Source organism: Microtus ochrogaster, linkage group LG9 (genome assembly GCF_000317375.1).
Source record: "Microtus ochrogaster isolate Prairie Vole_2 linkage group LG9, MicOch1.0, whole genome shotgun sequence".
Classification (NCBI taxonomy): domain Eukaryota; kingdom Metazoa; phylum Chordata; class Mammalia; order Rodentia; family Cricetidae; genus Microtus; species Microtus ochrogaster.
The window spans coordinates 37,474,819-37,492,535 of record NC_022034.1 but is presented as its reverse complement, the minus strand read 5'-3'; the positions used below and the strand labels follow the sequence as shown (position 1 = coordinate 37,492,535).

The window sequence follows — 17,717 nt, the reverse complement described above, 5'->3', positions numbered from 1 at the left end:
AGTGCTGGGATTAAAGACGTGTGCCACCACCGCCCGGCTCTCCCTCCAATTTTTGTGGGCTCCTGGGATTGCACCCCGGTCCCCAGGCTCGTGTGGCAGTGTTTTACCCACTGTGTTTGCCTACCCTTCATCATATAATACTTTTTACTTACTGTGTTCTCCTACCCCTCCCCTCATATAATCCTTTCCATTGACTTCATCCACGTCAAGTCTCTTCAATGTACTTTTCAGTTGTATGTGTAAACTCGTTTACATTTGTGCAGGTGCACATGTGCACATGTGTGTAAATGGACTTGGAGTTTTCCTTGGTTCATTTTCCACCTTGATTTTTGAGACAGGGTCTCTCAGTTTTGCCCGAAACTTGCTGATTCAGTTGAGCTGACCAGGATTGAACCCTAGGAATCCTTCTGCCACTTCTCCCCCTGTACAGAGACAGGAGTGTATGCTACCACATCTATTTGCTTTTTCCCCCTGGCTTTTTACAGGAGTGCTGGGGAGCAGACTCAAGGTTTTATGTTTGTTAACCAGTTACTTAACTGACTGGGCTATGTCCCCAGATCCTGTTCTATTGTTGCGTTGTGGGTGGTGTGTGTGTGTGTGTGTGTGTGTGTGTGTGTGTGTGTGTGTTATAACATGGCAGTAGATTTCATTTAGGACTGGGAAACCCTCTCCTTCCAGTTTGAAGCAGATTCTCCTTTTCTCATGAAGAGTGGGATGATGTAATGAAACAAAGAGTGCTCTGTTCAAGGTCAGGAGCTCCAATGTTAGTCTCCAAATGACACATTCTAAATTTGAGACAACTTTCAAAGCAAATCAAGCATTTTATAGAAGAGCAATAAAAACAGAGTGGAGTGCTTTCATTTTCTAACTTGCCTATCTCTATATTATCTAATATAGTCAATACCAGGATGAGTAATAGTTGACAGCCAAATTTAAAGTTTGTGTCTTTGGGATGCCACATATGAAGAGAGCAGAGATAAAAGATTGAATCCAATTTAAAAAACTGATTTACTTGTGGACTAGTTTAACTTTAAAGGGGTCAGAGGAACAAGGACTTCGCTGTGAGATTGTGCCTCTTAGGAACATCAAAGCATGGTACATAAAGTCTCACCAACATGGGTACCTAAATAGAAGCCGAACAAAGACAACACCAATAGACATCTAACATGGAAAGGCCAAAGATCGCAAGGCCTTAGCCCTAGACAAAGAACTACAAGCAATTGAAAATACTGAGACTTGGAGAAATAGTCTTCCCCAGGGAAGAGCACACTGATGGTTATCTAATACCAAATGTCAGGCGTTTGTATTGGACGACAAATATGTATACATTGTACACACATACACAATGTATATAATGTTATACATTGTAATATTATACAAACTGATAAGGTTGTATTTATGTGCTTAGGAATCTATCATCTATCTATCTATCTATCTATCTATCTATCTATCTATCTACCTACCTATCATCTATTTATCTATACCAGTAATAATTGTTAAAAATATGCCATAAATTTGAAAAAGAGTAGGGTGTTGGGTAGATAAGAGTACTTGGAGAGAGCAAAGTGGAAGAGATGATGTAATTATATTATAACCTCAAAATAAAAGCAATGAAAAATAAATTAGACTAAAGTAGAAAAATATGTCTTAATGGCACAGTGGTCTATTTAAAATTTTTTTTATATAATTGTTTAAGTGACCAAGGTAGCGCCATCTTTTCCTGATCTTAACCTGATCCATTTTGTGTCTTCTCATGTGATTTCCAGCCCTTTACTCCCTGAACAGTCTCACTGACCTTGGCAACACATGCATAGCCCAAATGCACAACCAAAAATATTCTCCAAACCAATGTTACCTGATTCTCCTGACCTACACCTGACAATGAGGTCATTATGGATTTTGCCTTTATAATAGCTGCACCATGAGCATCAGGGCTAATCGTCTTTCTATGTGTTAACCGATTCTGAGTGGCTGACTCTAATTTGGCTTAAATGTTTTGTGGTTTGCAATTTTCTCACCTAGATTACAACAATTATATTGAACAAATAGCATATAGAGGCCAATGTAAAATCTGAAACTTGTCTGAATGATGGAGATATGAAATATCTAACTTATCCTTTCCATGTAATTGTGACAGCAGATACATGTTTGGACCATAATTTATTTCTGCATCCTTTTAAATTTTTGCTTTTTAGAAAAACACTACCTTTTATCAATGAGAAATCTCCTCAGTTTTTGAAAAAAAAGTAAAACAGATTCTTGACAATTTTGAACTGCAGAATAGTTGCTCAGACCTTCTCAGTTTTTATCATTTATCTCTGTAATATTACTGTCAGGGGAGCAGTAATAGTTATCTTTAAAAATAGAGCCAGGGTTTTGCTTGAGGCAATAACCAGCTGAGGATGGCATTAGAAGGCAGGCAGGCTTTTGTTTTCTTCCTCCATCCACGAGAACCTGATGACTGTTCCTCATTCATTTCTATCTAGTAAATCCCTTTAAGGCTTCCAAAGGTGATCAAAGGGATCAAATTACAATTTGTATTAAAGCTAGAACCTTCAGCCTTTTGTTTTCCTTTTATATTATTCATTAAACAAAAATTTTGAGTTCTTTAAGTTACCTCCTAGTTGTAGATGCCTCTTTTATTATTCATTTCTAGTACCTTTACTCTGTCCCTGCTAGCAAACTCACTTTTATCTTCTTTCCAGCTTCAATCTAATAAACTAGGAAGATTCTGGAGTCAACAGCAACTGACTTGGGAACCATTTTGCTTGTATTTACCAGTGAGTTATGAATGAAGTACCATTGTTTTATGTAATATATACAAGGTGATGGGCAACATCACTCAAGGTTTAGGTCCTGTGTTTTGTGTCTGGAAACTATTTCAGGATACTAAATAAGCATCCAAACAGCCCTTTCTTCTGAGAGTCCCTATTATCTGTGGTGTCTTGGATAATTCTGATTCTAGTGGGGGTTTTCTTTTTCTTTTTTTTTTTTAAATATTTATTTATTTATTATGTATACAATATTCTGTCTGTACCTCATTACAGATGGTTGTGAGCCACCATGTGGTTGCCGGGAATTGAACTCAGGACCTTTGGAAGAGCAGGCAATGCTCTTAACCACTGAGCCATCTCTCCAGCCCTAGTGGGGGTTTTCAAAGTGATACAAGAAGCTTTTCTTATAGCAATTTGCCATATTGTCTGTGTTATTTTAATCCTTAGTACAAAAACGTGAAAGGTAGACAGAAGAAATACTGAAGTTAGAAGCAGAATTAGGGGTGTCATGACAGAAAGACGTTATTGGATGCAAGAGAAACTGACAAAGAGGTAGGAAATACAGAAAGGGAGGGGGAATCTGTTGATGAGTGCAACACTGCTGTGTTTCCTAGAACCAAAGCAAATATCACCGGGAGTTAGTGGTTGGCTTCCTTGGTGAAATATCATATTTAAATCAAAAGGAATACAACCAATTTTCAGGTGCAGGAAAAGGGAAACACAACTACAGTTGTAAAATAGAGCTTGAAGTGTCGGATTTCCATCCCCTTATTCAGCTTCACTTTGCTCATTGCAACGATCATCACCTAACAGCATAAATCTCCTGGTTTCTTTGTGATTGTCTCCACCATTGTAATGTTAGCTGTATGAGATTGACTGCCCTGTGCCTTTTACTACAGTAGCTTAAAAAACACACAATGGCATATGGCTTATAGAAGACATTCAATTCCTATTTACTGAATAGATTGTATACACTTTAGGCTACAAAGGAAAATTAGGCAATTGATCAGAACATGGAAGATGATAGCAAAATTTCAGTCATAGTTGACTGAGTGCTTTTATCTTTTCTTCCATCAGGCCTTGAACAATAATAAAGAAAACATCTTTTAGATACAAACAAAATAGCTTTTTGGATTCCATCAGGAAGAGGCTACCCCTTCGCCCTCTCTGGCTAAGAGCCATGGAAGAAATAAGGATGTCGAGACGTGCTTCAGGGTTAGCGGGGCACAGGGATGCTACCCCGTCTTTCATATACTGACAATTGCTGGGAAAACCATTATTCTTATGGAACATTCAGAGAACACTAAGGTGAGGTGTACAACTGGACAGAAGGTGCCCAAATAAAATTTGAACTTGTTTAACCTTTAGCATGAGGTGGATTTGTGTTTGGTTCCTGAAAGAAACATTTCCAATGGCTTTGTTAAGGCAAAAAGTATGCAAAACTGAACACAATTACTACACAAAATTCAATGAATGTGAACGTTGGTACAACAACCATGCCTCTCCCACTGCAGCAGAGATACCAGCATTTCTGTTGTCTCCAACGACCTTCTAGGAATTTGAGTTTTATTTCACGCTCTGTGGTGCTTTCCTGTGGCCTTAATTTTCCTATATGCAATGAGGGTTTGGCTGCATATACTGACCTCTTGTGAGGGTGGAATGTAGAGGGAGCTGCAATTATTTTAAATTAGAAAAGTGCCATATCAATCAGTTTAATAACCATGATTTAATAAAATAAATAATAGCAGAATTTAAAAATTATCCAGGAAAAGAAGAATGTTCTTTGAATAAATACTCTTTGCTAAAATCTGTTTCCTGTTGTGAGCGTCCCTTCCTTTTAAATTAAATCGTGAATATTTAGTGCAGGAAACTAAAACTACCTTTTAAAATAGATGGTGGCAGCAAGGTATTGTAACATAAAATTGTCCCTCCAGTATTAATGACAAGGCCACTAATCAACATATTCTCTCTTGCAGAAGGAGCAGGCGAGAACAAGGAAGGGAATTCTAAAAGGGCAGTTTGCTGAAAGCGAAGCCTAAATATTTAGGGAAACGCATTGAAAGGCATTAAAGAATACGTGTGGATCTCCTATGAAAACAGAGTGTCTATCCATTATCTCTGCAGGTATGAACTTCAAGGCTACTTACATCCAGGTGCACAAAAGGAATTTAGAACACAATTAACCACAGGCCAAAATGAAAAGAATGGGCCTTTCTCCTTTCTCCCATTCAGACCTCCTTGGCAGCAGCAATTCAGGCTGATTCTATGAACTTGAGGTATTCTGTCTAGGCTAAAATCCCTGAAATTTGGGCTTTGAATCATGCTTGCCTTAAATTCTGATTACGAAAATACAGTCCATATAAGGACACGAGATCTTCTTGTTGCCTGAAAGGTCATTGAAGTAGTGTTATGCTGTGAGGAACTTCCAGCCAGCACAGGCCACATGCTGAGTGGAATTAAAATCATTAAACTCACTCAGAGCAGATGCTCCGCTTCCTTTGTTCATCAAGTGTATTTTCTTGTGGGCTTGGGATCTTATTTTTCATGTCCTTCCTAGTTGCATCAGAAGCAGATTTTTAAAATGCTAAGCCATTGTCACCTGATAATAAATGAAAATGAAAAGCAAGAATAACCTTACTGTTATTATAAATAAAATGGGGATTTAGCTAGAAGTTGTTTGAATGGCCACTTGAAACTTTCATTTCTGAATTCCTATTAAAAATGAAGTACAACTTTCAGATGTTTAACTATGTTTTCCTTTGTCGATTTCTGCTAATTCTCAGGAAGCGAAGTATCGTAGATAAAATTTTCAACCAGGGGATGGTGTCACACGCCTTTAATCCCAGCACTCGGGAAGTAAAGGCAGATGGATCCATATGAGCTCGAGACTGGACCGGCCTACAAAGTCAGTTTCAAGGCAGCCAGAGTTGTTATACAGAGAAACCCTGTCTTGAAAAAACAAAAACAAACACAAACCAATTTTTAAGACTGTTGCATGATTTTCTGTTGAGAACATGAGCTCAGAGTCAGTGTCTTCAGATGAATAGTGGTGCCGATTGAAATGACCCAAGGAAGCTGAGGGATGGCCAAAAGTGGGTGCTCTGGAGGGTGTGTAACTGTGTACAATATGTACTTCTAAGCAAAGCATGTTTCCTCTGAGGTTTAATTTCTTCTTTTGTAATATAACTAAATCTTTTTTTTTTTGAGAATTTCATATATAAGTATGACTTTAGATAATTTTCGCCTCTCCTCCTCGACCAACTCCTCCCATGGACACCCCCTCAAATACCTGGTCTCTTCTTTTAAAATTATTATTGCTACACACACATGCACGCAAGCACACATATACACACATGCATGCACATACATAGGGAAACATGCATGTACACACATGCACACATTGCTGAGACTTCATGGATGCAGATTCCCTTTTTAATACAGTAGACACTTTCTTGTAGCAGACATCCTGTGTCTCTGGCTCTCACAGTCCCTCTGTCCCTCTTTTGGAATGTTCCATGAGGTGTGTGCGTCATGTTGGGGTTGGTTACACTATACTTGGTTCTCTGCATTTTAACTAGTTACGGCTTTCTATACTTGTTCACATGTGCTGAAAAAAAGCAGTTTTTTTTTTGATGAAGGGTGAGAGGCACACATATCTGGGGGTAAAAAGACAAATATTTAGAGTTAGAGATTACACTGATTTAGGAAAGTGGCATTTCTCAAGATGTTCCCCTAGGATCCATGACCTCACCATGCATGGGTAGTTGGCTAGGTTTGCAGTATGAAGCATGACTTCCCTTCTACTAAATAAACTTTAAGTCTACATACATGGTTATCGGCTACCCCCAAGACGTAAGTACCGTTATTGACATCTTTGGGGATATTTAAAGAATTTTAGCTTTAAAAGATTGAAAGTATCAGATGTCTTCTTTGTATAAAACATCAAAAACACATAATGGAGAGATGCTGGATCCCATCTTTATCTTTTAAAGCAAAATATTTTGTAGAAGGAGAGTGATTGGGATTATCCTTTAAATTCATATTTAGATTATTTCCCGACAGACTTAGAATGTTTCAGGTCAGGTGAAAGGATGGGGAAAGAGATAAACTCTGAATTTACTCGAGTTTTAGAAGGAAAGATATAAACATGGACATCATCAGTATAAGTTGGGGGGGGCAGAGGCAGGTCTATGGAGACTCTTTGGTCTTATAATAAGTAAAAGAATAGCTTGTGTGACAGATTGCAGGAAGATTTATCAAAGGGCAGCTGCTTAGGGTAGTTTTTATATTTTGAAGATTTTTAAAAATCGCCTTGTCTGTTATCAGCAAGGACTAAGGGAGTCTGGGACCATCCTAATTTACTAATGGCTGGTGCATCTTTGGCAAGGGTGTAGGAAAAAGTGGGCAAGATCATAGATAGTGAGAGCCAAGCGTCTTGGATTGGGCAGCAGGTCAATTGGTGGAGGATGGAGTACTCTGCCAAGAAAAGCTTACCAGCTTCTTTCTGATTTGGGCAGGCCTTCAAGGCTACAACAGGATATTTGCCAGAGTTGTTGAGGGTCTGGGGAAGAGGACCAAAGAGTCAAGTTGTGTTTGGATATCTGGGTTAGGGAGCTTGGAAAGATTAGAAGCAGGCCTTGTGGAGAGTGTGACACTCCACTGTCGGAAGGGTGAAGCACTGCTGAGCAGCAGCTAGCGACCAGCCAGGCATGCTGAGTGTGCCTTTGCAGGCAGGGTTAGTGACTCTCCTCTGTGATGGGCAAGCACCCACGATTAGAAATGGCGAAAGTGCACTGTTGCTTACTCAGGCACGGATACTGCAAACCCAAGCGTGAAAAAAACATAGGTGATGCTGGGCATCCAGTGCCAGTGTGCTTGTAAGAGCAACACTGCCTTTGTTCTCCCTGGAGGCAGAGGAAGATAAGGAAGGGGTAAAGACAAAGGGACAATCAGAGCAAAGCTCCAAAGCATGAGGGAGGAAAAGTTTCCTTCAGGACAGAAGAAAGAGGATGAGGAAAAAAGAAGGTATACCAGGCAAAGAATCCCAGAATGGTCTCAGGGATGCTTTCTCCCATTGTAATGAAGGTGCTCCAAGAGCAGCCTGCCAAATGAAAATAACGGAGAAGTGAGGATGAAGGGAGGATTGATCAGGCACCTGGATAAGAGCCAAGAAAGGGAAGAAACTGAAGTGTCAGAAAAGGATGAATCTAGTTATTTTTGCTCCCTTCCATAAATGTGGAGAAGCACACAGACTATCATGACATGGCTAAGTCAGTTTCATCTTCCTTTGCCTGGGCTTGGTTGCCATTTGGATTGACTGGATCCCACAGTCTTTGTTTTGTTCACCCTTGTTAGAATTGCTTTCAATTATATATGACATGCCTTTTAGAAAGAAATAGAAGGGAGCCGTTATTGCAAGTTACAGATGAGCTAGCTAGACATGATTTGGCATATCTTCTCAGCTGACATCCACGATATATTTAGAATGCACAGTACTAATTAGAATGGTGGGCACATTAATGTATGTATATTCAGAGAAATAAAATGTAAATATGTATGCTATAATTACTCATTAGAGAAAAATTCCTCTCTTTGTGCTTTGTAATGTTTATATCATATTAATATCATAATACAGACATAATATGTAATCATATTATCTTGCAAGGAATAGAAAGGAAAATCACAAAACTTCTAAGCCTAAAATTCATCTTGTTAGGGCAGTAACAGTTCCAGCAAAGAGATTAGCCAGTGGTTACCCAACATTCTTATTGATATGTAGGCACATTGAAAGTAATTTAGCTAATTCAGGCTAATAGAAAACATAAAATTATCCACGTATGGATCATGGTAGTCATTTGGCCAAGATGGACCTAAACTTAGTTAAAGCAGTTGCCTGGTTAAAAACAAAACAAGACATGTCAATTTTTACTCAATTGTATATGTCCCTGTGATTTATCCTCATAATTTCATTTGGAGTATCATTTCCCTGGGGAATAATGCCCCTGACTTCAAAATCACTCAAGATTCTGTGGACTGTATTCCATGGTACCCCAGCTTTCCTTGCCTGAGTTCTCCTCATGCTTTATTATTAGTCTCTTTCCCTCTGGGAATTGTGTGTTGGACTGTAGACATCACAAAAGTAAAGTTGGTATCAGTTTGTTTCTTGCTTCACCCCTGGCAAAGTGCACCGACTGACTGCTCCATAAATAGTAGCTGAAAGAAGTTCTCTAGGGTAGCAGAGGGAAGTGAAGTGAAAAGTGTACTTAAGACCCCAGATTCCAGCCAGCTCTGGTCCCACTTCTGTTTCCCTTGCTTATTCTACTTCTAGCAGGACAACTTCAGCGTCCCTTTCTGCTACTCTAAAATTAGAGAATTAAAATATGTGATTGCTAATATTGTACATAGTTCTGTGATTCTTTATAATTCCACATTTCTGGGATTAGTTTGCACACCAATGGGAGTGATGCAAACATTAAAGGAGCATATCCATTGCGTAGTTATTTTTAGCTGAATGTTGTGATTATGTGCTGATGTTATTAAGCAAATTTATTGGACGATGAGCTCATTTGCATCTCTCTCCCCCCTCATATTCCACATGCATAGATATAAGCAAACATGGGTTGAAAGTCCTAGAAAAAAAAAGATAATGCCTTTGCTGAACCTATGAAGATGATATATTTTTTTTCAAAATACAATGCAACAACTATTTATATGGCATTTGCACCATGTTAGGTATTATAATGATGATTCAAAATACACTGGAGTCATGTCTAGGTCATTTGTAAGCACCACACCATATTACGTAAGAGATTTCCGTATTTACAAATCCATGGAGGATCCTGGAAACGCTCATGGACATAGAAAGATGATTGCTTACAGCATCTGGAACTTGAGGCCTGACAGCTCAGTGGGAAAACAGTGATGAACAACACAGGACCCGGGAGAGAAGGATGGAATTGGCAGGTTTGGAGCCCACTGAAGTACTGCTCCTGTTCAGTTTATCTCAGCGATGTTGGATGTGCACCTGTGCCATTCCTTAGCAGCCCTACTCTTGGGAATTCGTTCGGCATCAACTTCATTAGTTACAAAGGCAGCAAGCCATATCCAATTTTCTTTTTGTGTCAGGATTGTGTTGTTCATGTATACACTAGACTCCTTTATTGGAAATATTTATAATTAATCATATAAACCAACAAATGCAAATTTCACACTGTCTGCCCCAACCAACCTTTTTGGTTTGGATATTGGGTCACTGCCTATTTTATATGAAATCAATTGAAATTCCAACTACGGACCTAACCTAATTTCCAATTGATAATAGACATGGATTCCCAGAAGTGCTCTAAACCTCTTGATAGTAACATCCTAATTTCCTTTCCTGGTAAATGTTTTAAATAAGATTTTTGCGCCAAAGGAAATTAACCTTTAGATTAATTGTAATTATAAAAATGCCATCACTGATTTTTGTCTTCAGTCTAATTACTTTCTATTATTTAAACAAACCGTACCTCCTGTGAGCCTCAGGTTTTGTTTCTCTTTCACCCCTTACCACACAATACCAACCTGTTGTAGCGGAGGCCACCTAGAGCATTCTCTGCTACAGAGACCTTCTTTAAACGCCACTGGGGACCCAGGGCTTACCTCCAAACTCACTCGGTGACAAAGTGCTCTTGTAAGGTCTACATGCAAGGCATCTCTGCTCTATTGCTCTTGTTCCATGTATCTGTTAGTGTGTCCTCAGAGATCTGGTCTATCTCAACCCTTCTGTCAGGAGATGACTAAGACGGTCCTCCGGCCTCTCCTCCTCCTCACTTCCACACGCTCTGGCATTCTTTTCTGTTGAGGCTGATTAAAACAATTGCCCTGTTCTTTGCCTCTACTGGTTAATTTAAGTTCCTGGCTCCAGAAATGTTTTCTGCAGGTACTACTTCCTTTGTATGCCTAGGATAAACATCTTCTCTACTTTTCTGAATGCTGTTTCCTCTATATTGATTCTTTAGAAGCCTAGGCCTCAACCAAAAATGAATCAAATTTCTTCCCCCTCATTGTTTTGACTTGGAAAGATTAGATTTACATAAAGATGAATATACCATGTCTGTGTGCATGCGAAGCTGTCTAGTATAACAGGGTAGATAATATTAATTACTAGAGAAATATTAATTAATGGAGAAATATTAATAGAGATAATATTAATTAGTAGAGAAAAGGGAGTGAACAAGGAATGATTGTTGAAGAATCAGCTTCCACTTTTTATTTGAAAATCCAAATTGAGAAACAGGGCTGGTGCGTTTCTCTTCAGTGACCACACGAGGGAGCAATGCAAGAGCCAGAGATGAGACCCGCGCTAGCTAGGCTGTGTAGAGACCCGCATTACTGCTGGAGACCACGGGGCGGCTGAACTCTCAGGGGCACAGCGAGTTCATTTGTCTCCCATGCTGATCACGTAATCAATCTTTTATTTTTACGTATGGCAAAAATCAGTCCTCCTCCCTTTTCCATTTGTTCCGAAAGTGGCAAAAAGATGCTTTATTACCCCTGTGCACCAAGTACTTAGAATCAATTGAAGTCTTAGGAGAGGTGGCATCTTTGTGCCACAGAAATGACTGTGGAAAGTCAAATGGTTAACCCTTTATTTCTCAAAAGCATACCGAGTCTTCCTCCAAGGGGGGATAAGCTCCGTGCTAGGACACAGAGGGGCAGGAGAGATGTCTGGGTACCGACCGCACCCCAACACCTTTTTATCCTGAGAGTCAGCTTCAGTGCTCTGGATTACGGAAGCTCAGCGAGTCAATCTTTAGAAGTTTATAAGATTTAGGTGTTGGAGTAGAGCAATAGGTAGCATTTGTCTTATCATTTCAAAGCTTGAAGAAATCTTCCATGGTAAGAAATCTCAGCAGAATGAAAGGACAATGCGAGGCGTCAGCGCGTTGGGAGGGCGGGAAGACTCCAGCAGGGCTCCCCAGAACACCTACAGGTTAAGCGCCTTCAACATCTGGATCTCTAGCCTTTCCTAATAGGTGATGATGCTCAGAGAAGAGGGAAAATGGTGAGTTTTGAGCTCATTGGAAATTGGCAGGTATAGAAAAAGGAAATTTCGCTTGGTAATCTCTAAGCTCCTAAGATTGCAATTGTTATAAAGAGAGGGCCAAATGATAATAACTGAGCGATGTGTCTTTGGGATTGACTGAGCGTGACTCTCCGTGAAGAAGAAAAGACTTTTCTCCCCCTTCACAACCTCACCTGTCAATCAGGCACACAACACACTGTACTTTGTTCTGAACAGCCTGTTGCCACTTCTGAGGTTATGTTTGAGGAATGATTTAAGAGAACAAGAAAAGGCAGGTTACCAAACAGAGTGTGTAGCATGATCTGAACAACCACATCTGAAGCGTGGCCGATGACCGACCGTGAGAAAGGAAGTGTGGGAGGGAAGGAGAAACCACAGAGGGGAGGACAGTGGAAAAACAAGGACAGAATGAAGCCCAGTAAACAAACGGTGTGCCAAAATGTTATCTGAAGACCAGGACTCAGTTGTGGGCATTTTGATAGTCTCTCCTCTGACTGCTTTGTTTATCTGTATTTTTTATGATTTCTGTAGTAAACCTATTCATTTATGAGCAAGATGAAGCATGATGTTTTAAGGCCAGAATATATCTCCATGTACATCCCCTGCATAGTAAGTGACTGTGCTCCAGGAGTTCCATCCAAGGCTGATGGTCCTGGATCCTGGATATCCGGAGATGTGCTCAAAACCTACAGAATGGAGTTTGACAAATAGTGTGGGCCAGCAGGCGTTAGAAGAAAAAAAAAATCAAACAAAAATAATAGAAAATTATTACCCTGAAAGCAGTGGATAATTTTCTGTGGTTTTCTTTTTAAAAGACAGATTCTATAAATCGATTGTGACTTTTGTCCCTAGGCTACTTGACTTCAGAGAATTCAGGACAGGTTTTTATTCATTTGCGTTTAGTTGGTGGGCATGTGTATGTGTCTAACTCCGAATTTAAATAGCTGGAATTCATTTTCCAATATTGCTTCCAGAATAAGTCCCTTAGGTTATTATCTTTAAATGACATTCCACATCTTTGTCCCAGGTGATTTCAATATTGAATAACATTTGGAAATACATTGCATCTCCATTAGATAAGGTGGTAGCTACAGTCATCCCTCAGTATCTCTGGGGATTTCAGGCCCTTCTTATGGATACAAAAATTCACAAATGGTCAGGAACCCTAGAAAAATGACATAGAGTTTAGTATATATATAATAACTCCAGCACAGCATGCAGTGCACATGGAATCGTTTCTAGATCACTCATAATAACCAATTCTGTTCTGATGCTCTGTGCAATGAAAGTTGCTGTATTATATTATTTGGGAACTTTTGATGAGGACAAAAAGTCTAGACATATTTGGTACAAATGTACTCTTCCCTCACTGCCCAAATATTTTCTACCTGCCGTTGGCTGAATCCTCAAATAAAGGAACCTGCAGATATGAAAAATTATTTTACTTTGTAAAAGGTACTTAAACATGAATGCATTTGCAAGAGATCGACATTTAGTTGTGCTTTGTTCTAGTTAAAATACTTTGAATAAACAAACAGTAATGAAAATTGAGAAGTCATGTGCTGAAGAACTTTTTTTCTCCTCATGGATCAGTGATACCTTCTGTAAGTATCTTTTAATAGCAGGTGACACATAAAGATAAATTCTTATCTCTGTCGCTGAAGTGGTACAGCTCACTGCTGTGCAGCAGAGGGGAGGTCTAAGTAAGCTAGAGAAAAGAGACGTGTATAAGATAAAAGTCACGAAGACCAGGAATCTCTGATGCTTTCATTTCTTTTACAGAAGTTTGTAAACAAGAACAAACACAGGGGAATGGAAGAGACTTGGGGCTATCAGGAAAACTCAGTGTGGCCAGAGACAGGAGAGCTCTGCCACAAAATACACAGTGAGGGTGCCCACTCTCCTGGAGGAAGCCTATTCTCTTAAGGCAGAACAAACACATCTATGCATGTTGTGAGGGTCGCTGTGCTCCAATGCGTGCCTGGTATAAGGCAGAACTGTTGAGCTGGAGTTCAAGGTTTTAGTTTTTCTTGGTGCGGAACCTTTCTTCTAAAAGTAGATGGCAGTTAGAGGTGCTGTCTGGGTTTCCTGCCTGATCGTAGTGAACATACAGCCATGCTGAGCAGCGTTAGCACCCCAAAGCTCTAGTCTGAGGCTAGGTTGGCTCTGCCCCTGTAAATATACTCATACATCTACAAAACATACTGTGTGTTCGTGTGCATGTGTGTGTACTATTGTCTCTGTGTGTGTGTGTGTTATAGCCTTATTTGTGTCTCCTCCATTCAGGCTGTGAATAGAAAGTTTAAATTTCAGTGTGAAGTTCTTGAGACAGGGCCTTTAAAGAGCTAATTGAAGTTAAAGATGGTCACTAGGACAAGGCTGCAGTCCAACTGGACTGAAATTTTTAAATAAGAAGAAAGGCATAGGGAAACGGCCTCATAAGGATTTTGAAAAGGTACCATCTATAAGGCAAAAAGAGTTCTTAGAACAAAGCGCATGCTGACACCTTGACCTTGGAAGTTCAGCATCCAGACCTGGGAGACAATGAATTTCTGTTGTTAGATGCTGCCGATGCTGTGGCCTGTTATCATGGCAGCCCTACTGATTCATAGAAAGCAAAGCATCCTCGTCGCGCTACCCGGTGCCATAGTCTAGTGTGGACAGCAGGTGGCAGTGGTGTGCTGCGACTTTGTGCAGGGCGGACCATTTGCCAGGCTGTGGCTCTGGTTTAGACCACAGGGTCAAGCAGAGAGAAGCCCAGATTCAGGGCTTTCCCACTGGAAAGAGACGTTGCATTAACGTGTCTGTCATTAGGCTAGCGATGTAGTTCAGTAGGTACAGAGCTCGCCTAGCATGCAGGAGACCCCGAGCTCAACTCATAACAGTGCATAAACATGGTATGGTGGCAAAATCCAGCGCTTGGGAGGAGGAGTCAGGTAGAGGCTTAAAGTCAACCTTGGCTACATAGTGGGGGTGCAGCAAGCCTGGAATGTTAACTCTCAATCTCTCTTTCTCCAACTCCCCTGTGGTGCAGTATACATCCTCTATGTCTTCTCATTTCATTCAGTATAGTTTGTGTCCTTGCTTTTGCCAGGTTCATGGTTCCTTGGAAGTCGATGCTTCTTCCCTCTGACTTTGGCTGGGTGCATTCGTGTCTGGGAGCACCGACCACAGAGATGTGCAACTTCACCCTCCTGCCTACTTTATTCACCCAGAAGTCAAAAGCCTGTCTTCATTGGTACTGTGTTTTCTCACCAAGTTACAGAACCTAGGCTGTACTCTTAGGGACGGAGACTTCACTCATTTGGTAAGCAGGTAGCTTCAAGAAGATATGATACTAGCCCCAGTGTTGCCCAGACATCAAAACTCTCTCAAATTCTTCAAGGTTTGCTTTCAGAAGACGCTTTTTGTTTTTCATAAAAATTAAAGGTCAAAATAATTTTCTTGATAGTTTTCCAAAGTTGGTCTACTCTCAGGGACATCAGTGTATAAACATGCATTCTGAATCTCCAGTGTCAAATTTATTTGTTTTTGTCTTGTGAAATGAGCATGAGCGTTTTAGGAGTCTCTTTTGCAAAGTGTGATTCTGGAAGGATGCTGATTCCATGACCTCTTTGGGCCGTACATTTACCAATCCACATATCTGTTATCTGCTGCAGTCTCTGAATAAGGTGACCGAGCATATGATGGGTGCTTACTGGATATCCTCGCTTACACCTCCAACAACCTGTCCACCCTCAGTGTGTTGTGTCTCCTCTCCTTTCCTTAAGAGGCATTTCTATGTACTCATGCATGCATAGACATCAAGGAATCCATCAGACCCCTCCTTTCCCCTTACTACATATCCAACCACATACGGCCCCACTACTCAAAATGTTTTAGCATGGGCCATATCATAATATAGCAATCACATCATATTATATCATGCCATTTCTTTGCACACCATGCCAGACCATGACATATCAGATCATGTTGTATCATCAGGTATCTATAATATTAGATTGGGCCATATCACTTTGTATCTTAACATGCCACGCCAAAGACAGTGCCTTATCAGACCACGTCAGAGCATTTTATGTCATGCCATCTCAGATCATGGCATGCATATCATTGTCATAGCAACTGATTTCCATCAGGAATTCAATTGTTGAGAGAGTTCTAAGAACTATTACAAATTATTGATTGTTGAGATTTGTAGTCCTCGATGAAACAGATTAGTTAGCAATACACAGTAACTGAACTGTAACGAAGGAAAATATCCAAGCTAACTGCATTTAGAGTTCTCTTCTGTCTCTAATCTCCCATCTGTATTCTCTACTAGAATTGTTCTGAGAACAGATTTTTAAAATATCCTTTCCATGAAAGGGGAAAAGCATGTTTTCAAAATGAGAGCTTCTCTGTTTCTTTAATATGCTGACTTTTTCGTGAAGAGTAGCTTAACATGACAGGCACCAAAGGCTTATTTCCTGCTCCGCTGGGGTTGTGAGGGGTATTGTCTCAGAGCAGGAAGGCTGGGCAGGAAGCACTAAGGAGGCTTTGAACTTGAAAGACATGGAGTGGGGCTTTAATACTTACAGCTGTCCTCTTCTTCAGTGATGCATTTCACAACGTAACAGGCATAGATGAAGCCCGCCAGCTGAAACAAAAGGGACGCGCTTTAGACATCAGACAAAGGTCAGAGATTCGACCTCCCTGGGGGAGCAGTATTTCAAACACAGGCAGTTGGGTTCACATTTAGGCTTACAACATGGTTCCTCACTGGATCTTGACTCTATTGTGGATGTTTGACTCCAGCTGTATCCACATGCCTAGATGGATATATTGTTTTATTTTTCTCTGACATTTACGTGTGATTTGCTAATTGCTAGGTAAACATGGAACAATTATTTCAGGTACAAAGACAGGAAAAAACCACAGTCATTCATGAATGGACCCAACACTTACATTTATAGCAGACTTTTCTTGAAGTCCAGGACCTAGGATTTTAAAACCTAATTCTTCTTGACTATAGAAATATACAGTGGGTACAGGCAGTGGAGGCGCATGCCTTTAATCCCAGCACTCGGGAGGCAGAGACAAGTGGATCTCTCTGAGTCTGAAGCCAGTCTGGTCTATAAGAGCTAGTTCCAGGACAGTCAGGGCTGTTGCACAGAGAAACCCTGTCTCAAAAAGCCAAAATAATAAATAAATAAATAAATAAATAAATAAATAAATAAATAAATAAATAAAAGCAGGCTGTGAAGAAAAGACTCCAAGGAGTTTCCATTGTGTGTTGCCTGGGTGCCTTGCAAGTAAGAGAAACTCTTACTGAAGCATGGAGCAGGAACCAAGCCATCCTGACCATCCTTGTGACGACATGTTACAGAGCTGCAAATGAGATAGGTACCTGTGAGGAGGAAGATTGCCAGAATGTTCTGAGCCTGGGCTTGCACGGGTCACACCAGCTTTCCTGAAAAGTTTCACAAAACGATCCCCATGGTCACCAGAGTCCTTGCTCACTGAGATGTGAACCTTTGAATGTGAACTTCAGTGGAGTCGTTTGGCATCTAAGCCTCAAGATTGAAAGGCTCTGTGCCCTTTTATATCTGCCATATTTAACTAAATTCTTAGCTCCAATAGGAGGACATGAGATAATTTACTGATAAGTGCCTTTTAGCAGAAGCAATCCAAGTGTGTTGAATTTTATGTTTTGTTATTATACAAAACAGTGATTTTTCACTATAAGATTTTTTTCACACAAATTAATCCTCATATCCTGCTCTTTTATACATTTCCAATGCACTTCATTATCACTTTTCATTTGTCTATTTCCCTTTCTCCCTACAGTATCCCTTATGATTTATACATACATATGTATATCTATGAAAGAAAAGCTT

The 17,717-nt window shown here is 40.1% G+C and overlaps 1 long non-coding RNA gene across 1 annotated transcript in view; it reads right to left on the bottom strand.

The window, feature by feature from the left end:
* The window catches only part of LOC106144245, a 24,756-nt gene extending 8,279 nt beyond the window's left edge, over positions 1-16,477 (bottom strand). Inside the window, exon 1 of the long non-coding RNA XR_001229317.1 lies at positions 16,417-16,477. This is a non-coding gene — a long non-coding RNA (uncharacterized LOC106144245). The remainder of the gene's footprint in view (positions 1-16,416) is intronic.
* Positions 16,478-17,717: the final 1,240 nt, after the last annotated feature.